The 15,611-nt window shown below is 37.4% G+C and overlaps 1 long non-coding RNA gene across 1 annotated transcript; it reads left to right on the top strand.

The window, feature by feature from the left end:
• The first annotated feature begins 216 nt into the window (after positions 1-216).
• LOC145722816 (uncharacterized) lies at positions 217-5,393 on the top strand. Its single transcript, XR_014147383.1, has 3 exons — positions 217-326; positions 3,730-3,892; positions 5,200-5,393. It is a non-coding gene; the product is annotated as an uncharacterized LOC145722816 (long non-coding RNA).
• Positions 5,394-15,611: the final 10,218 nt, after the last annotated feature.

Genomic DNA, 15,611 nt, shown 5'->3' with positions numbered 1-15,611 from the left:
ACATGTGGATCATAACTCCCCTGCTGTGACCAGGATCAGAATGGCCTGGGAGATGGTACAAGACACACAAGACATGAATATTCTCAAAAATAGCTCTGCTGAAGGAAATAAAAATACAAGCTCTCCAAAAACACCTGCTCAAAAATTTCTTGAATTAATGATAAAAGTAATTTTTATTTATTTGGTCTATTTTGTACCAGTAGGATGGAAGAAGTTGAGGTCCTTCTTTACCTAACATCCAACCTGGGAGAAGGAGTGTTGGCTGAAGAATCCTCTCATTTCCTTCTTAGCACATCACTACAGGGACCTGCTTCACCATGACTGACGTCGGTATTCTGCCATTCTGTGGGTACTAGAAAAGTAGGGGTATTCTCTCGTTCTAAGAGGCAAAGTTTTATTTATATTTATTAAATCATCATTGCTAATTATATTATTAGATCCTTCATCTTCATACTTACATTGTTGTCTCCTTGATGGTATTGCTTGCCTCAACTCAGAGACTGAGTTGAGAATTTTATTTTGATGAAAACAGTAATAAAAGTTATGTAACAGATAATGGAGTCAAAGTCAAAGTTATGAAACGGATAATGGAAAATGGAAACATGTTGACTTCAGCCCTCTCCAGTCCACTCCTCGTGAAGTGTTAACTCAGTGTTAGAAGTTCTGGGGTATGTTCTTCCATATCTTTTTTACAAATATATGCAAACAAATACTGAGGTTCTTTGGGGTTTTTTTATGGGATTATGCTACAGATATTAATTCCACAATTTTCTTTGAAGGCGAATTTTTCTAGTATTCTTTATGTGTATATTTTATGCAACACCATTTACGTCTAAAAATTTATGACTTTGCAAGTTTTATTGTACCAGTATAAAAGAATCTATTTGGGTCCCACCCTACGCTTCTTATTATCATAAGTTGATATTTTTAACAGTTTTATTGAGACATAATTACATATCATAAAACTCATCCATTTTAAGTGCACAATTTAATTAATTTTACGAAGTTTTGTAGCCATCGCCAACATCTGACTTCAAAATATTTTCATCATACCAAAAAGAAACCACATGCAAATAATTCCCCATTGCCAGCCCCAGCTTTAAGCAACAGCTAATGTAGTTTCTGTCTCTAATTATTTGTCTGTTTTTTGGACATTTCATATAAATGGAATCATACAATATGTATGGCTTCTTTCGCTGAGCACAATGTTTTTGAGTTTAACCATATTGTAGCCTTTACTGTATTTGGTGCTTCTTTTATTGACAAATAGTACTCCTTTAAATTGATCTTTGCCTAGACTATATTGACCCATTTCTTTATTTTCACCTTCAATGAATTGTGTTCTTGTAAATAATAAGATTACATTGTATCCTTTTCCAATTTGACAATCTTTGTTTTTTTTTAACAAAAGAGTAATCCATTCACATTTTTATTTTGATATAGTCACTTGCTTCTGTCATCTTCTTTTATGCTTTCTGCTTTATATCTGATATTTACTGTTTTTTTTCTAGAATTTTCCTATGGAACAACGTTCCCTTTTTTTGTGTGTGTTTTGGGTTTTTTTCCTGCTAAACATTGGGAAAATATGTAACCTACTTCAGTTTTATGAGAAGTTTCCTTAAAGGTGAATTTGTATTTTTCTATGTTCATGAGTTAGATTGGCCTGTAATTTTTTGCTCATACTTTCTTTGGGTTTTTGTTTTGTAGTCAAGGCTGTTTTAATCAAGGTTTAATCATCATAAAATGGTGAATAGTTCCTCTTTTTCTATTCAAAGTTTGGTAAAAACCAGTGTCCTTTTATTTTTAAGTTATTGAGAATTTTCCTTATGGGAAGGCTTTGATTATGGGCTCAGTTTCTTTACTAGAAAAAGGACTATACAGATGTACTTCTCCTTGTGTATGTTTCATATTTTCTGTAAGAATTTGGCCATTTCATCTACATTTTCAAAAGTGTTGGGGTAATGTTTTTCTTTTTTTTTTTAAGATTTATTTATTTTTGGGGGGAGGAGGGGCAGAGGGAGAGAGAGGATCTTGAACAGACTCCCCACTAAGCATGGAGCCTGACATGGGGCTCGATCCCACAACCCTGAGATCATGACCTGAGCAGAAATCAAGAGTCAGACCTTAAGACTGAGATGTCCTGGGGTAATCTTTTTCTCAATGTTCTCATAATCATTGTCATTTTTCAGAATTGAATTATTTTATCTTTTTTTTGGCTCCTGACATTGGTTAATTCTGCCCTCTCTCTTTTATTTCCAAGAGCATTTAGTTTCATTGATTTTCTTTTTAGGGTGTTTGTTTTCTATTATTAATATCTGCTCTACTTTTTCTTTTGTTATTTCACTCTAATTTTATTTTTAGCAAAAGGTTAAATTCAATATTAAAAAAGATCTGAAAATGAGGGCCCAGTGATATTAGAGAATAAACAATGCATTTGCATTTTTTTAAAAGCAATTATACAGGAAACTCCAGGGAAAGGCTCTTGGGATGGGGTGAAAGAGTGGCATTGGGACACTGAGGACAGGAAGGGACAAGGACACCTTCAAAGGAACTCTATGGAGCCTGTGGAGCCATGGGATCAAGGGATGGGCTGCTTGCTGTGCTTTTCCCCCTTTCTCCTTCTCTCTCCCGCCAACTCAGGCCAGTTTGCTGGGAACTCATCTCTTGCATTGTATCTCCATTTGGAGAGGCTCAGAGGAGGAGGCGTCTATTCAGCAATTCAAATCTTTGGATTTCTACACTGCCTTTTAAGGTCTGGGCTCTTAGGGAACTGTTTTGAAACCCTGAAGGTGAGGAGGGATGACTGGTCCAGTGTTACAAAGGACGTACTGGGATCCAGGGACTGTTATTTATCCTTGAGACAAGTCCCAACCCAAATCTGTTTCTGGAAGGAATATTTACCTTTCCTCATCATTCATTCACAAGCCTTCTGGTCCAGGTGGGGCAGAGTAGGGGATATGGATAGAGTTTGGGGTTGCATAGAGATGTTTTATGTATTTCCACGAGAGTAGGTTCTTGTCCTTCCACCAAAGATTAAGCAAACGAAGCTTGCTTAAGGCAAGATTCTTTAAATGGCAGGTCTTCCAACCCTAGAGTGGGTCAACTGAGTGTCTTCTTCACTGGAGAAAGGAAAAGTTAGAGCTCAGGCCTGTCTTTGTGTTTGTGCAAGTACCAAAAATCTTCATGACTTCTATGACTTTATCACCACCCGACTACACCCCTTCTTATTGTTATTATTGTTTTAGTTTAACTTAATGTTCACTAGTCTAACTTCTTAAGGTGAGTGTTTAGCTTACTGATTTCAGCCTATATTATTTCTAATTAACTTATTTTAAGCCATAAAGATTTTTCTTTTTTTTTAGAAAGAGAGAGAGAGTGCATGAACAGGGGTGAGGGGAGAGGGAAGGGGCAGAAGGAACGAGAAAGAATCTTAAGCAGATTCCATGCCCAGCACGGAACCCAACCAACATGGGGCTCAACCTCACAATCCTGAGATCATGACCTGAGCCAAAATCAAGAGTCAGATGCTTAACCAACTGAGCCACCCAGGTGCCCCAAGATCTTTCTAAATCTAGCATTAACTATATCCCACAAATTTGATACACAGTATTTTATTATAATTTCCTAATCTTCATTGTGATGTCTTCTTTGATCCATGTGTTATGTCAATTTGTATTCCTTAATTTCTTAATTTCCAAACACATGAATATTTTCTATTTATCTTTTCAGGTTGTTACATTTAATGGTACCGAGTCAGAGAAAATTCACTGCATGATTTCAAGCCAAATGTCTCAAGTCTTACCCTATGGCCTGCTTGATTGTCAAATTTGGCAAATGTTCCCCATGAGATTGAAATGAATGTGTGGTCTACGATCGTTGGATCCCGTGTTTTGTATGTGTTCATCAAATCAAGTTTTTCAGTTGTATTGCTCAAATTTTCTATGTTCTTGTTGGCTTTTAATCTGTTCTATCTGATATTGAGAGACATGCTAAAATCTCTGCATATGATGGGAGATTTGCCTGTTTTGTCATTCTAGTTCTGCCAATTTTCCCTTACATATTTTGGGGCAGTATTTGGGTACATGTAAATTGACATTTTTTAGATCCTCCTTATTAATTAGAATGTTCTCATTAAAGCGTACACTTTGTCTCTAGTAAAGAGATTGGATTTTGCCTTCAAGTTTCATTTGACCAGTATTGTTCTGGGGACACTAGCTTTTTGGGTTGATAGTTGATGTGGTGTATTTTTCTCTATTATCTTATTTTCAACCTCATGTTTTAAATGTGTTTCATCTAAGCAGCTGTGAGTTACATTTTTATTTAGTCTAACATCTTTATCTTTAAATTGGGTCATTCGGTCCATCTCACTTGATGTAATTACTAATATATTCTTTCAAATCCACCACCTTATTGAGTGCTTTCTTAGTTGCCCATCTACGTATATTCCTTTCTACCCTCCATTTTTTTTTTACTTCTTTTGGACTGATTATTCTTATTCTTTGATTTCTCCTCTATTATTTTAGAAGTAATACACTCACTGATTATTTTTTTAGTGATTAACCTCGAGATTAGAGCAGGCATTCCTGACTTACCAAAGTCTAGTACTAACTTACAACTTTTATTCTTTCAGGAACTTGCAAGAACATTAGAACACTTTAATTCTATTTGCCCTATTCTCAGACTCTTCGCTTTTCATTACTACCTGCTCTTATTTGAATAAACATGATATATTCTTGGATCATACTGAGAATACAGATCAGAGATTTTTAAAATAATCTTTTGTTTCTTGCAGTAAATAAAGAAGTTGTTGTGAAAGAGGATTTAGTTTATTAACTCAAATTCATCCCCTTCACTGAACTTCCAAGTCTTTTCCTATGTCTGGATTTTTATTGTTTCTTATTAGTTCTTCCCTATGGAAGAATGTATTTGTCCAATATTGGTAATCTAGATGCATTTTGTTGGAAGCTTGGTAAGTTGTATAAAAATTGGAAGCAATTATTTCTGTCATCGAATGTACACCCTTCTTCTACATGACTTTGCAATTTCTCCTACTAATATTTGGGGTCTATTTTCCTATTCCCCAATTTAGGCTGGCCTTTTGATTTGCTTCAACAAGCAAAATATGGCAATCATGTCCCAAATCCAAACCAAGGCCTCATGAAGTCTTGTGCATTTGGTTCTTTCTCTTGAATTTGGCAGAACCACCAAATAAAGATCCAGCTCTCCTGCTGGAGGAGGCTAGACCACGTAAGGAGATAAGGCATCCTAGCTGAGGCCATCTTAGAGCAACCAACTCCCATCCGACCCAGCAGCTGACCATACGCACAAGTGAACCCAGCCAAGACCAGAAGAACTGCATAAATAAGCCCACCAAACTGACCACCTGTGCTATCATGGGCTAAATAAATAATTACTTCAAGCTATTACATTTCGGGTCATTTGTGATGCATCAAAAGCTAACTGACATAAGTCCCTATTCAAAACTTTTAGACTCAGAAGAAAGGAAGAAAGAAAAAGTTTAGATTTTTCCATGTTTTAACTTTGGTGGTTAAAGAAGTCTAGCAATCTGTGGGGTAGGGAGATAATCCTATGGATGGGGAGTTCCACCAACTGGCTAACACTGCACGATGCTAGCTGATCAATAAGGCTTGGTGGGCCTTATTGTCAACTAGTAGTAATAAAGTGGTAATCAGGAGAAAGTTGATGGGCCAGTAGACTGTTTTGATAACATTGTGGCCACTGCTCGAAGATCAGAGAAAGCCCACAGCCCTCTGGGTAAACACCCATAGCATAAAGTCACTGGAAGGTATATATGGAGATAAAACTGGCTCAAAGAACTAGTAGACCATTCCACAGAGCTTACACCTCTGCAGTGACCTGAAAGATAAATGACACCAGAGAATTTCAGACAGTTATTTCAAGCCAGCAGCAAGAGAAATGGAGAATGCTGAATCTTGTTTGGATAGTAGGTGGCCTTGGGGCATCCCAACAGAAGAATAACTTTCTATTGATAAAGATCTCACAAACAGTTTTGTATAGTCATTATCATGACGTTATCCAATAGCAAATAATACATCTATCTGATTTGACTAAAGGAATGCAAGAACCCAATAAAAAGAACAAAATAATATGGGAAACTTTCAGAGGGTGATTCTTTGTGCTGCAAGCACCTTAACCCTGAGTTATTCCTACAATGCAATCTAGCAGAAAAGTCTGACAAAAGTATGTAGGCACTCGTTCAACAAATTGTATTGAATGTCTAATATTGTGAGTAGTTTTAAGAGATATAAAAATCATCATAACAACTCAGATATAGGCTCTTTCCTCAAGAAATAAGTAGATAGTAGGGGTTGAGGCAAATATTTTAATGATGGTAATATAACCTCAGAAGTGATGGATACCATCTGAAAGTGTGAATTCCACAGGAATTCAGTGGAAAGTAGGATCAGTCAATGCTTATCCAGGGGACATCATCTGATCTTCAAGGCAAAAGAGAATTTGCATTAGAAGTGACTCCAATGAGAGATGGGAAGAGCTGGAGCCTATCTCAATATTGGGACATCAGCCCAGACACTGAAGAGGGAACCTTAAGTCAGAATCAATAGATCTTGTATTTAGGAGACAACAAGAAGTTTGGCAACACCAAGCTGGTAGTGGAAAGCTAGCTGTATGACCCAAGAAAGTCACTAGGTCTTGGTTTCCATTTTTTCACCTGTGAAATCCATCTGTTAAAGTCAATGATCTCTAAGGTTTCTGCCAGTTCTAAAGTTCTGTTGGGCTTGGAACGAAACACTGTAGTATTTTAAATCATTAAAGAGAGTTGTGGTCATAGTTTCAGTTGTACAGCCTATTGTTGGTCATATCCTTGATTTATTTAACATCAAGTCCTTGTTTGGGAATGCAATAGCTAATTATAACACCAAGACTATGGGAGAATATGATTTGCCTTCCAATAATATATTTGACAGGAGCTCTAGGAAGGCTCTGTGGTAAACAAAACAGAAACTTTATGCATTAATAATGTGTACAATGGAACTTTAGAAAACATATTTTGGAACTGAATTGTTAAATGCATCTATGAAATACGGATTAGAGGCTGTAGGAAGCTGTACTTTTAAATAGCTAAATAAATAAATAAATAAATAAATACTTAAAAAATACCTTAAGTGTAAAAATGACAGAAAGAATGAAAGAAAGAAATGAAATTTTTGTTGAAATTTGATCATGCTAAAAAAAGAAGCTTCAGAACTTGTTCATCATCTTTAGTTTTGCCTGAAATAAGAAAAAAATCAGAAATAAGTGAAACTTAGAAGTTACACTGCATAGAAACTGAGGTCCATTTGCGTACATAATGATTTAAGAGCCCACCCTCGCTGTGGCAGTCTATAAAATCATAAAAATATATTCAAACATTATTTTCAGTACACATAATTTTAAATCGTTAAAAAGTATTTTAAAGGTATTTCTAATACTAAAAGTTTAATTGAAATCTACATTGAAATTCCAGGGCAAAACTTTCACGGTTTAAAGTAGTGGTCATCATCAAGATTATCCTTCCAGACCATCTCTAGATCTACAAGACATTATGAAGTTCATAAGTATATTAAAATAAAGGGTGATATAATTTTACATGTCCTTTGACTCCTTCCTGGACTCTGACTGGGGAGTCTGTTAGTAAGGAATCTCAGGTTAGTGTGTTGTCATTTTCCATAATGTGTAGGTTATTGATTTTCCTTCACTCACTGTCACCGATCCATATCCTGAGCAAAAGAGCTCTGACAGCAGATGGAGGAAAAGAGTAATAGGAAATCTCTGATAATCAGAAATTCTATGCTCGCCAAAATGGGTGGATTAACCTGTTCTAGGTTTGCAGGGTAAATTCCTAGAGTGGATAACCTAGCATTTCATTCAGACACAAGTAAAACTTGATACGAAGGAGCTGGAGTCATTTTTTTTTTTTAGAAAATCAGACCTACAGTTTTCCTATCCTAAAGCATATTTGTGTCTGCTGGAAGACAAGTGCAGGTAATTGCCTCCAGGTGTTTGCCCCCAGGGAGTCATTGAAATTCAGTGCTAGTAATGGTTGTCTCCTCAGCAGCAAAAACTAACCTGCAGGAACCTCATAGGCACAGGTATATTTTAGAACAGCTGAAAGACCATAAACCCAGAAGGCCCAGTTTAACAGGGAACAGACTAACTAAAATAAGAATCAGGACATACTTTTTAACTATTAACAACACTTTAAGACTTTAAAAATTTGTTCTTGGCTTTTAAAAAGTTTTAAAATTTGTGGGGATTTTTTTTTTTTTTATTTACTCACTTATGGTAACTGCCTAGCAGATTCCTCCCATTCCCTGCAGAGGAAATGTGAATTACAAGAATAACTACACTTTTCTTTAAGTTCTCTTTTTATGGAACCTCATGTTCAAAAATAACTCATTATTAAAAATTAATCTGGATCTTTTATCCCTTGTGAATAGATACCCTAGGACATTTTATTAAAGGGGGCAGATAAACTATTAGCATTTAACTCACCTCCTCTGCTCAAATGAAAAACATACTTTTTTTTTTTTCCAAAAGGCACAAACCAACAAAGACAAAATAAACAAAAATGACAGACTAGAGTTACAAAAATTTGGAAGCTTGGAGCAGACTTGGGAAAGCTAAATTCCTAAGCCAGCTGCAGGGAAAGCTGAGAAGTAGGCTAATCTTTGGGAAAACTTTCAAGTAATGATTCAGGAATGGGCATCATCGGTACCTCTGGAATTTGAAAGTGGTTTAAAAAGGAGCTGGGCCTCCAGATTCCCTCCTCTACTCCATGCAACAGGCCAACTACACACCCCAGCAGATGACTGAAGAGATGTATTCCTGCAGACAGACACATGGAGGGAATCATACTAAAAACAGGGGGAGGGGGGTAAGCCTACCTAATGAGTGCTAAGATTCCCAGTATTTTTTGCCCTTTCCATTTAGGAACACTGGTACACACACACACACACACACACACACACACACACACACACTTCCAAGTCAGTAATTGGAAGTCTTTATGGAATTTAACCAGCTTAAGAGAAAAGATCTGAAAATAATGACCTGGAACTCCCTAAGTAAAAGCAAATGGAAGGGGCGCCTGGGTGGCTCAGTTGGTTAAGCGACTGCCTTCGGCTCAGGTTATGATCCTGGAGTCCCTGGATCGAGTCCCGCATCGGGCTCCCTGCTTGGCGGGGAGTCTGCTTCTCCCTCTGACCCTCCCGACCCTCCCCCCTCTCATGTGCTCTCTCTCTCAGTCTCTCTCTCTCAAATAAATAAATAAAATCTTTAAAAAAAAAAAAAAGCAAATGGAAGAAGATAAGAAAAACAGACATATCCCAGAGATCCAACATCTGTATGATAAGAGTTCCATAAAGAGAGAACTGAGGAAAGAGACAAGGGGAAATCATCAAAGAAATAATTCAGTACTCTCCCAAACATGAGGACGTAAGTCTTCAGATCAAAATAAACCTAACACCAGAGAAAATAATAAATCTACACTAAGATACACCATCGTGAAATTTCAGAACTCCAGAGATAAAAAGAATATCTTATGAACTTTCTGGAAAGAAGAGACTTCATACGAAGAACTGAAATTCAGAATGACGTGAAGCATCTCAGTAGTAATGCTGGAAGCTAGAAGACAATGAATCAACGCCTTCAAAATTCTGAGGAAAAATTACTTCCATCTTAAGAATTCTTCTCTACACAAAGTATAAATTAAGTGTAAAGGTAGAATAAAGACATTCTCAAGTATTTTGAGTCTCTAGTTTTTTGTTTCCCATGAACTCTTTATTAGGAAGACTCTGGAGGATGAGCACCACCCAAATAAGGGAGTAAGCCAGGAGAAAACATAGGGTCTAAGAAATGGTGCCCCACTTGAGAAATAGGAGACAGCAATCCCCAGAATGATGGGAAAGTGATCCCCATGGAAACAGTGATACAGCACACTAAGGGTGACTCTTCAGAATGCAAGTCAAAACACTCTAGGAGAGAGCTATTCCATAAAACCAAATTAACACTATATTGAATGAGCTTGAATGCATTAAGATGGCATTTACCCATCTTAGATTGAATTAATAAGTACATGGGAAGCCAAGCAAATATAAAAACTAGGCAATACTTTCACCAGGGTAATGAAGAAAAAGAAAAGGCATTAGATGGTTTAGCTGTGAATGGTGTTCATAGTACTGCATGTGGTCATGGTGATAATGTACGTGTAAACACTGTTGATCCAAGCAAAATTATAACCTACACGGGGCACATGGGGGTGGCATTGTAACTGTTGGTGCTGCAGGATAGAGGGAGTAGGGATGAGAAAGACATAAAGCTTCTTGTTTCAGAGTTAGAAGTCAAAGATAATGTCTAAATTGAAGTCCAAATTGGCAACATGCTTATGTTATATATATATATATATATACACTAATATAAGTATTAAAGAATTGGTTGAAATAATTGAAAATATTTGTGTCTAAAGAGCAGGAAAAACAGAGATGGTAGGAAACAGCTTTTGTTCACAACATGCTTTATAACTGCCTGACTCTTTAAACTTCAGTGAAAAATGGTACATTCATTTTTATAAAAAAGAAAAAAGTTCAGGTTAAAACATGTATTCCTAAAGTCTTTGAGAAAATCATTTCAGGAGATATGGCTAAGTTGGATCACTTATCTTACAAAGATAATACCTGTCTACTTCTTAATTCCTTCATATAATCACACTGTGAATGAACATTTATTAAAGTGACTACCTTGTGCAAGACACCATGTGAAACGCCATGGGAAAAGTAAACAGGAAGGACTACAACATGATTTTCTTCCTCATGTTGTTGGCCAACAAGAAAGATACTTGAAACATGTTTTTACATGTTTATAGGAATAGATGACAAAAAGACTAGTGTGGAGGTAAAGGAACACCATATTACAGGACAAAAGAAACAGGATCAGGATTTGCCTGTTAGATGTGGCAAATTGAATTGAGCATTGAAGGAAGAGGTAGACCAGATAGCTAGTACTCACATGAGCAAAATTATGAAGAAAGGAAATATTTCAGCAAGTTTGGAGAGTTACAAATCATTCAATATGATGAAGGACAAAGAATGACAATGTGAATTCCAAGAGAGCAGGGATCTTGGGTTCCTTATTTGTCACTATGCTCTCAAAAACCTAGAACACTGCCTGGCACATAATAAAGACTCAAAAACATTTGCTCGATGCATGGCTTGATAAGATTGGAAAGCTAAGTTAGGAGTTGGTAACAGATGGTCTTGATGCCATGTTAAGGAACTTAAGAGTTTAGACTGTAAGTAATAAGCAAATATTTGAGGAGAGGATTATGGGTCTAATTTTGATGGCTGAATTCAGGATAGATTGGAAACATGAGAGATGTCAGTTTCATTAGAAATGGAAAAAAAATGTCTGATTTCTATCCATTAGCCACTAAAATAGAAAGGAAGAAACATAGAGCAGTTATTATAGAAGCTAGCCATGATTTTATAGAAATTACCAAGTTTGGGGTCAGGAAATCTGAGTTAAATCCTGTTCTCCGTCATTTAAAGTGTGAGAAGTCATAGAAACTCTTTAATGAATATGTTTCCTTATTAGTAAAATTAGGAATTAAAAAAACAAATCCTTCACCTGTTGTTGAAAGGGTACCAGATACGTTTCGAGGATATGTAAATGCATGAAGGCAGTGTAAATTGAGGACAAAAGAAGAGAAAACCATAAGATGGGGGACATAAAACAGAGCTGAGAATGAAGCTAAAAATCCCCCCACGATGATTCACAAGATTATAAGAGAGCATGTTGTAAACTATGAAGAGCTAGACAAGTAAGAGGTGTATTTAACCTACACCATTTCTGATGTACTGGGAGCTTGAAAGATATTGCCATGTATAGAAGGAAAGGGCATTACATGGACGCACAAGCAATGGGTGTAGATGAAGCTTTTATGTTTAGAGGTCAAGAGGAAACTAGAAACAAGATATTCACTGGGCTGAGAAACTGAGTCCAAGTGGAGCTTTTTTGAATGGAGATATTTGAACAGATTTGTAGCTGGAGAAATAAAAGTCTATGGAATACGAGAAAGAATAAGGAGAGGGGGAAATGTATGGGTTAAGAACTGCAGGAGATCAAAGGATGCACAGTCAGTGGGGAAGCACACTGGCCTTAAGTGGAGAACAGATTCCACTTTCTCTTTTTTTTTATAAAGATTTTATTTATTCATTTGAGAAAGAGAGAGAGCACAAGAAGGGGGAGAGGCAGGGAGAGGGGAAGAAGCAGGCAGAGGGGAGCCCGATGTGGGACTAGATCCCAGGACCTTGGGATCACGACCTGAGCTGAAGGCAGATGCCTAACCATCTGAGCCACCCAGGCGCCCCAGATTCTACTTTCTCAAGGGAAAGAGAGCAGTAGGGCAGAAGGTGCAGTATCAGGGGTAAGCAGCGTCTGGTTTTAATAGTCCTTTCTCCACAAGCTAGTCAAGGACTTCTGCTAAAAGCAAGGTAAGTGAATGGGTTGGGGGAGGAGTTAGGAGTTTAAAAGGAGCAGACAAGTTTCCAGTCCTAGAGGGCAGGGCTAGAGACCCAGCTATGCGAAGGACCATCAAGTGTAAATAATAAGCACGCTCACTGAGACCAAGGAAACATATTAACATATTGCAACTACAGTTTATATGACATATTATGCTTTTTGAACAGTTGTTTTTTAAAACATACAATCTCACTCGTCTTCATAGGCAATCACCATATTACAGAATAAGAAAGTTGAAGGTAAGAAAGAAGAAACTTTGCCCAGGGGCGCCTGGGTGGCTCAGTCGTTAAGCGCCTGCCTTCGGCTCAGGTCATGATTCCAGGGTCCTGGGATCGAGCCCCGCATCGAGCCCCGCATCGAGCCCCGCATCGGGCTCCCTGCTCAGCAGGAAGCCTGTTTCTCCCTCTCCCACTCCCCCTGCTTGTGTTCCCTCTCTAGCTGTCTCTCTCTCTCTCTGTCAAATAAATAAATAAATAAAATCTTTAAAAAAAAAAAAACAAACTTGCCCAAATGACAGGGCTAGTAGGTTTTTGTCTCATATTATAAAAATATCAATCGTGTTGGGTCATTAGTGAGAGGAAATCATTCTTTTTAAGTTACGAAATGGGTGTTCTTTCTTGGATAATTCCTTGGTCAGCAAGAAAGTTGAAGCTTCACAAGTCAGAGGTAAAGTCAAGATCACCCAAGATATTGTTTGGGTTAGAAAGAGCGAGAGAGAGAGCACGAGCATGAGCAGGCGGAGCAGCAGAGGGAGACGGAGAAGCAGAGGGAGAGGGAGAAATAGACTCCCCGCTGAGCAGGGAGCCCGATGTGGGACTCAATCCCAGGACCTGAGACCATGACCTGAGCCAAAGGCAGACGCTTAACCGACTGAGCCACCCAGGTGCCCCTAGATTTTATTTTTTAAGAGCAGTTTTAGGTTTAGCAGAGAACTACTTCTCCTTGCATCGGTATGGTACATTTGTTACAATTGATGGACTGATGTTGATATGTTATTATTAATTAAAGCCCATAGTTTACATGAGTGTTCACTCCTCATGTGGTACAGTTCTATGGGACCCACAGCTTTTAACTACCATTTTTAATCACCTCACCTACAAAATAGTTTCGATTTATTAATATTTAAGTTGAGGAAAACTCTCAAAGGATCAAATGAACATTTAGATTTTGGATTTGTGGTACTGCTTCTAGCCAGGACTTCAAAGCGGTCATAGGAAAGACCTTTTGTTTAAAAACAAAACAAAACAAAAACACCTTTTTTTTTGTACTACCTTTTGAAAATTTTCCAATTAGTACTCTCTAATTATACCTCGATGTTCTCTAAGAGAAGTGATATAAGAAGACAGTTTTAATTTTAATTTTTACTGAAATACAGTAACGTTGGGGGAAATTAGCACATAATTCTTACAGATATAACAAAGTTCTATAGTACAGAAGGAAGGGGCCAATGCACTGATCAATTTTGTTTTCAAATCAATATTCTGCAGTGAATGCAACCACATCTTGCATGTCTCAGATTGAAAAGAGCCTAGAATACATAATCTAAATATTGCAACAGAAGATTGTTGAAGGTTTGTCTATATCGAAATAGTATGCGATTTGGACAATCCATCTCAAGGTCATAATGAAAAAGAATGAAAGAGCCCATAGTAAGAGAATGGGTTAAAGAAAATCTAAAAAAGTGAGGTCCATGATTAAAGTTTATATTACCACAAAGTACCTGGTTAGAAAATTCACCAGTTTTTGAAGTAGAACCAACAAAATCATAGATTCTTTTTTTTTTAAGATCTTATTTATTCATTTGAGAAAGAGAAAGCCAGAGAAAGCATGAGCAGGGGGGAGAGGGAGAAGCAGGCTCCCTCTGAGCAGGGAGCCCACTGCGGGGCCTCAATCTCAGGACCCTGGGATCATGATCCAAGCCAAAGGCAGATGCTTAACTGACTGAGCCACCCAGGTGCTCCAAAATCATAGATTCTTTAATCTAGAATGGACTGTAGTGAGCTGGTCCCACAGAGTCACTTTACAAATAGAAACTAAAACTCAGTGAGATGTCAATGTTAGTGATAAAAGGTACCACTTAACTATGTTTTTCACCAAAAGGAAAAAAAAAACCTGGATACAACAACTATGGATAACATCCAGAGTTGGTTATTAATTAACTGATTAATGAAGGAGACTAAAGAGAGGGCTATATAGAATAATAAGATAGAGTTGTCTATTCTAAACAGTATAGACCAGAAGGTAGAAACCTAGAAAAAGTAAAACAATCATAGCACTTAGAGTTGCAGACGTGATAACCTCTCTTACTGAGAGTATGCCAATTTCCCGTGAGCCTGTTCAACCACTTCATGAAATGATCACAGAAAAGGGACAATTTAGCGAGATCTTAGAGAACTGGCAGGGTTTGGATGAGCAAAGAGGAAGAAGGCAGGCATTCTCTGTAATGACAATGGTTGGAAACATGGAAACTTTTTGCAGAAACAGTGAGTGGAACCATCTAGCTGAAATGTGAAGACATTTTTAGGGGAAGCAGCTGACAGAAACACTGCAAATGTGCATTTGGGTCACCGTGTGGTTTTAAAGCAGCTAGAGAATGTGGACTTCACCTTGTAGTTAGCAGTAAGCTGCTTGCTTCCTTCAGCAGGGGAGTTACATGCTCAAAGCATTATTTTTAGGAGATAATTAGGGTGGTGTGCCTGATTAAGAGAAGTTAGGAATGTTTGGACTCCAGCCCTATCTTTTCCAAGTTGATGCACTGGTGGACAACTGTGTTCTCTCTCCAGACACCCTCCAATGTTAATATTGGCAACACAGGAGTACCACTGGATTAATCTACTACTGAGCAGCTTTTTATTAAATGTAATATAGAGTGTACTTGCTTTTCCTTTTTGGCAATCTTCTGAAGAAGGGTGAGGAAAATATTTTTAAACCTATCACATTGGCCTTTACATTTAGGGTAATATTGATGAAATCCCAAATCTTCTAAATGTGGGAGAAAAAAGCAAGAAGTTGATGTTGGGAGAACAGGAGGTTGTTGGTTAAAAAAAAAAAAA

This window comes from Leptonychotes weddellii, chromosome 8 (assembly GCF_054177405.1).
Source record: "Leptonychotes weddellii isolate Sample4059 chromosome 8, ASM5417740v2, whole genome shotgun sequence".
Classification (NCBI taxonomy): Eukaryota; Metazoa; Chordata; class Mammalia; order Carnivora; family Phocidae; genus Leptonychotes; species Leptonychotes weddellii.
The sequence above is the reverse complement of the archived record's forward strand: the minus strand, read 5'-3'. Positions and strand labels throughout refer to the sequence as shown.